The sequence below is a fragment of the Bubalus kerabau genome, chromosome 3, assembly GCF_029407905.1.
Source record: "Bubalus kerabau isolate K-KA32 ecotype Philippines breed swamp buffalo chromosome 3, PCC_UOA_SB_1v2, whole genome shotgun sequence".
Classification (NCBI taxonomy): domain Eukaryota; kingdom Metazoa; phylum Chordata; class Mammalia; order Artiodactyla; family Bovidae; genus Bubalus; species Bubalus kerabau.
Window position 1 is genome coordinate 168043874 of NC_073626.1, and position 6592 is coordinate 168050465.

Consider the following 6592-nt stretch of genomic DNA (forward strand, 5'->3'; position numbering starts at 1 on the left):
ATAATTATATGACACTCAAAAACCTTCATTTTGGTTAGAAATTCCAGCTTTATCACCTGCTCCCCCCCCTACATCTCTGTGATTGATAGTGTTATATTTACAGCTTGAGGATAAAAAATGAAAAGTCTTCTCTTTAATTAGGTGTTTGCAAAAGTTATGAATGGTCAGTGAAATATGAGATAGGGTCAGAGCCTGATTTTGTTTTTGTTTATCATTCCTCCACCTGCTTTTTAAAGGCTACAGTTTGTTTCCCACTAATTGTCTCTGGCATGGAGTTGGCAAGCTTATCTGCCAGACTTTCTCTATTGTGGTCTAGGTCAGCTTCACCCCATGGGAGAAAAGCAGGATCTGGTTCATTGAATCAAAGACCTAAGAAAATCACTGAGAAAGTTTTCCTATAATCTTGGAGTTTATTTTGTAAACACATTCTCTTTAATCACAGCTTCCAAGCTATTCTGTCTCACTTCAAAGTATTTCCACTGGCCCCAAGACACACTTTTGGTGCATAGGCAAGGAACGGCCTGTCAAAAGCAACCATCATTACCATTCATCACTCTCGTTAGTTTTTTTTAAAAACCCAGAAACCTACAGCAAATTCTTTGAATAATAACTAGAAATATCTTTCAAGATGAATTAATCTAATCAATAAATTGATTTCAAGATTTATCTTTAAAAAGCAGTTGGGGACAGGACTCAGTACTTTAAAGAGTGATGGAGAATGAAGAGGCTATCTTCATATCCTTCTTAAAGAATCTTCAGCTTCTCAACTTAAACGTAAAAACCAAGGAGATCAGAGATTGAGTGATGACTCATAGTGTGTGCCTGCTAAGTCACTTCAGATGTGTCTGACTCTTTGTGACCCTATGGACTGTAGCCTGCCAGGCTCCTCTGTCTATGGAATTCTCCAGACAGGAAAGCTGGAGTGGGTTGCCATGCCCTATGGGATCTTCCCAACCCAAGAATTGAACCTGTTTATCTTATGTTTCCTGTATTGGCAGGTGTGTTCTTTACCTCTAGTGCCATTTGGGAAGCCCAGTAACTCAGTACTCATGGCCAAATGAGGTGTTTCCATCCTTGGAAGATGCAGCACCAGATGATTTTATATCTATTGGACTGATTCAGTAGAAATGTCTTTTAATTAAAATCACAAACAATGTGAACTAAAATGTCCATAGAGATAGCGGCAACCTATTCCAATATATACTATTTTGAGTGCCAAATATTTTTCCATATATATATATATATATATATATAATCCTCATATATAGGATTGGAGAAGGAAATGGCAACCCAATCCAGTACTCTTGCCTGAAAAATCCCATGGATGGAGGAGCCTGGTAGGCTACAGTTCATGGGGTTGCGAAGAGTCAGACACAACTGAGCGACTTCACTTTCACTTTTCACCTTCATGCATTGGAGAAGGCAATGGCAACCCACTCCAGTATTCTTGCCTGGAGAATTCCAGGGACGGGGGAGCCTGGTAGGCTGCCGTCTGTGGGGTTGCACAGAGTCAGACACAACTGAAGTGGCTTAGCAGCAGCAGCAGCATATATATTAATATCTAATAATGATATAATAACATATATAATATAATAATATAAATATATTAATAATATATATTAATATATATAATCCTCATATAACCCTTATTATAGATATTCTTACCATGACTCTTCATTTCCTTGAAGGAGAAACTAAGGCAAAAACAACTTAAGTAACACATGAAAGATTGACACTGGATGGATGAGTGGTGGAGTACAAACTGAATTCTGCTTTTTGGGCACTGGCAACCATACTCTTAGTATTAAGCATAGATGTTTTTCATAAAAGAGTGTTGAAAAATTATGGAACAGTCACTACTTGTTTAAATATGTGTTCATTTATTATGTCATGCTGTTTGTCCTATCAGTAATTGGCTAAATGTCTAATACTTCTATAGAGGTTTCCACAGTATACACCCCTTGACTAAAAGAAACAAAAACTGTGGCAAAGACCTATTTAGGTGAAAGTTGCAATGATTGTTACAATTTTCTGCATGATGTAGTTAACAAGTAGAAATTACTAGAGACGCTTCCAAATAAGCAGACACCAAGAGCTTTGTTTCCATAGTAGTTATCTCCTGAGCACTTAACAAGGTTCTTGTGAGGTAAATATACATTTCCTAAAGAAAGATACAATGTCGATTTGAAACACCCTGAGAATTAATGATCTTGGTAAAAGTAGTACATATATATATATGTATATGTGCGTGTGTGTGTGTGTGTGTGTGTATATATATACATACATGAAAATTGAAAGTGCTAGTTGCTCAGTTGTGTCCTTTTTTTTGTGACCCCAAAGACTGTAGCCTGCCAGGCTCCTTTGTCCATAGGATTCTTCAGCAAAAATACTGGAGTGGATTGCCATTTCCTTCTCCAGGGGATCTTCCTGAACCAGGGATTGAACTCGGGTTTACTGCATTGCAGGCAGATTCTTTACTGTCTGAGCCACCAAGGAAGCCCATATATGTGGTTGGAATTTTGAGACTTTTTATGGACTAAATGTTTGTGCTCTTCTCCAATTTTATATGTTGAAGACCTAACCCCTAGTGTGCTGGTATTAGGAGGTGGGGCCTTTGGGAAGTAATTAAATTGAAATGAGGTCATGAGGATGGAGCCCCTGTCATGGCATTAGCGACTTTATAAGAAGAGAAAGAGATGCCAGAACTTCCCCTCTGCTATGTAAGGACACAGTGAGAAGGTGGCTGTTTCCAAGCCAGGAGGAGGGCTTTGCTGGGAGCCTAACTGGACAGCACCTTGATCTTGGACATCTCAGCCTCTAGAACTTTGAGAAATATATAACTGATGTTTAAACCATCCAGTCTATGGTATTTTGTTATGGCAGCCCTAGCAGACCAAGAACTCATGGACTCTAAGAGAGTCATTAATCTGTAAGTACAGAAATGCATTGGCATCATCATGATGGGGTGAAACAAGAGAATAAAGCCAAATGTATGAGCTTATTGTGGCTGTTCTAACAAGGGACCACAAGTAGGAGGTTTAAAACAAGAGAACTTTATTCTCATGGTTCTGGAGACTAGAAGTCCACTGTCACAGTGCTGGCAGGCCCACTTTCCCTCTGGGGTCTCTAAGGGAGAATTCATTCCTTGCCTCTTCCAATTTCTGGTGGTTGTTGGCATTCCTTGACTTGTGACCACATTGCTCAAATCTCTCGTTTGTGGTCACATTGCCTCCTCCCTTTCAGTCTGTGTCTTCTTTTATGTCTGACTTAAATTTCCCTTTGCCTTTTTTCTTTTAAGGATATTGTAATTTGATTTAGGACCACCCAGATAAACCAAAATGATCTCTTGATCTCAAGATCTTTGATGCAGAGACCCTTTTTCTTTTTCCAAATAAGATCGCATTCACTGGGGTTCCAGGAATTAGGATACAGATATATCTCTTTATGGGACCACAACTCAACTGACTACACCAAATAATGACAAGAGTAACCAGGGGAGATCTTCCTTGGGCTTGTTCTATTTGTGAAGCTGTTGGCATTATAAACCCCCTTCACCTTAACCACAAGCTCAAGAAAAATGTTAAAACTGTGAATAAGTACTTGATTTATCTGAACATGTATACATAGCACTGGAATGAGTATATCTGATTTGTTGGAGTTGGTAAGTTCTTAAATTGCAAAACTATATGCTTAATTTTGCATACAGATAGGTCAACTTTCTCTGTTAGTCTTACAATAATTCCATTCTAGGTTTGGTGAATACATAAATTAAGGTCATAGCCCTTGAATTAATTACTGCGTTAAGTGAGAATGCGGTAACAGATCAATTCAGGTGAATGTGCTCAGGATTTGACATTCTACAGCATTTTCCATTCCTGCCCCTCTAAGTAATTGTTGACTTAGATTGAGTTCTTGTCTTCATCAATTTTCCATCATCACTGTCTATCATAGACTTGGAAGTATTTGGTGGTGTGAGCTGTGAAGGCATATTGGTTGTGTGAATGATTGAATGCTTGCCATGGTGATGATGTTTTTTTTGAACCTTTTTTTTATTACTATATTGGGGTAGCTGATTAATAATGTTGTGATAGTTTCAGGTGGACAGCAGTGGGACTCAGCCATGCATATACATGTATCTATTCTCCCACAATGATGCTTTTATCTGGAGTCAATAACTGGTCAATCCACCTATTCGGAACACAACTTAGAATAAAGATTTCATTTTAAAATAGTCTGCCAGCATTCAAGTTAGATACTATATCTGAGTATATATATTCTTATGTGCCTAATTCCCCATAAATAGACAAGCCTCAACTTAATTCCTACCTTCAGCATCTCTTTCATCCATTCATCCATTGACAAATGCTTAGGCTGTTAAAAAAAAAAAAAAAAGATTGGATTTAAATATTTTGCCTGTTGTGAATAAAGCTGCAATTAACATGAAAATACAGCCACCACTTTGCCATCCTACTTTAATTTCCTGTGGATATATATATACCCAGAGTGGAGTTGCTGAGTCATTAGTATTCTTGTCTGAAGAATTCCCTGGACAGAAGAGACTGGCAGGCTATGGTCACAGGGTTCAAAGAGTTGGACACAACTGAAGCGACTTAGCATGTATGCATGGTAATTTTATTCTTAATTTTTCATTTCCCACAATAGTTGTACCCATTTTCATTCCCATCCTCAGTGCTCAAAGATTACCTTTTTTCCACATCCTTGCCAACACTTGTTAACTTTTTTTTTGATGATGGCCGTTCTAACAGGTGTGAGATAATCTCATGGATTTGATTTGCATTTCCTTGATGATTAGTAATGTGAGCACCTTTTTATGTAGCTGTTGGCTATTTTATGTCTTCTAGTTATTTTTGTTTGCATGTGATTCTACTGATTCTGACTTTACAGTTTTCTGAATAAATTTGAGAGCAAATTATAAGATGGAGAGCAAAACAAGCTTGACAGAAAAATTATTAAAATGAAGATTATGCTTTACATAATGTTCACTGATTTGGTTGTTTCACGAGGATCACATTTTTAAAATGTTTTACTTGCCTGCCTGTATGCCTAACTATTTGATTAATTCCTCTCATGAAAATTTGGCAGACAGACCCTGAAAAGTACATGTGGTCTGACTGTTGAAATCACAGATGTATTTTTTTTATCTAAAATAGTGTGAGGTAACTAGTATTATACATATCCATCAGTGATAGAAGCTCACATTTATTGAACATCATTTAATAGTTCATTCTTGTTGGAGTCATGTTTTAAGTGAATTGGATGTTGTTAGCACTTCTATTCGGAGAAGGCAATGGCACCCCACTCCAGAACTCTTGCCTGGAAACTCCCATGAACAGAGGAGCTTGGTAGGCTGCAGTCCATGGGGTCGCAAAGAGTCAGACATGACTGAGCGACTTCACTTTCACTTTTCACTTTCACGCACTGGAGAAGGAAATGGCAACCCACTCCAGTGTTCTTGCCTGCAGAATCCCAGGGACGGAGGAGCCTGGTGGGCTGCTGTCTATGGGGTCGCACAGAGTCGGACACGACTGAAGCGACTTAGCAGCAGCAGCAGCACTTCTATTATACAGAGGGTAAGAGAGACTTAGGGAAGTTACACAATTTTTCTGAGGTCACACAGCTAGGGAATGATGGAGAAGGGATTCTACAGGAGTTTCAGGAAAGACACATTTTTCCTGTTATTCACCTTTTTGTATACAACATCTCTGGTAGTACCACAGATTCTTTGTTCCCCCATTGTTGCAGGTACTAAGATGTCTTTGCTCCTCATCTTAATGTCAATATATAAGAATTCTTATCTCCTCTGATCATCTACTGCCCCATTCATTTTGTCATTCCTTTCTCTTGCACTTTTTCATTTATTTTTACTTTGGACAATGTGCAACACTTCTTCTTGTCAGGAACATACTTCTTCCTTTTCTCTCACGGTAGCTGGTGAGCTTACACAGCAATTACGTTGATTCCTGTGTATTGTGGGAAAAAGATGTTGCAGTGATAAAAATGACAGGGCATTGGAGAGTTTGGGAAACCACAGTCAGAAACACAGATGTTTGTATTATCTCAGTTTTTGGACAGACGTATTTGGGAAGTTGAAAGGGCATCATATCTGAAGTTGGCAAGCCCAGATTCCTGATCTGACTCCCTCCAATGTAATCTCTGTTATTGTGGACAAACCCGTTCAGCCCTCTAAGCCTCAAATCTTTATTAACAGATATTAACAACTCAAGTGACTATTTAGATAGTGTAAGTGAAAAGCATTAAAACATTATAAAATCACAAAGGTGCATCGGTCATTTTTTCTACATCCCAAGCATGACTTTGAATTAATAAATCCTGTCTCTGATTGAAGTTTTATCTTGTAGCAGAGTCAGGTCTTGACTGAAGCTGTTGAGTCATAGAGGAAAGCTGATACTAGCATCACAGAGTGAGCTGATCATCTCCAGGTAAGGCAGGTTTCCATCAGCTAAGGTATAAGTATCCAAATCCAATGAACATACCAAAGAGTGGTCCTGGCCTCTATATTGCACTGTGTTGTTATTCTACCTTTAGTTGCTTAATTCCACATATTCACAGA

General features: G+C 38.4%; 1 long non-coding RNA gene across 1 annotated transcript; it reads right to left on the reverse strand.

Annotated features, from left to right (window-relative positions):
* Positions 1-1031: 1031 nt before the first annotated feature.
* On the reverse strand, positions 1032-4589 carry LOC129647863 (uncharacterized). The gene is made up of 3 exons (XR_008712547.1): positions 4472-4589; positions 4327-4371; positions 1032-1113 (listed from the first exon to the last, which is right to left on the reverse strand). It is a non-coding gene; the product is annotated as an uncharacterized LOC129647863 (long non-coding RNA).
* Between the last annotated feature and the right edge of the window lie 2003 nt (positions 4590-6592).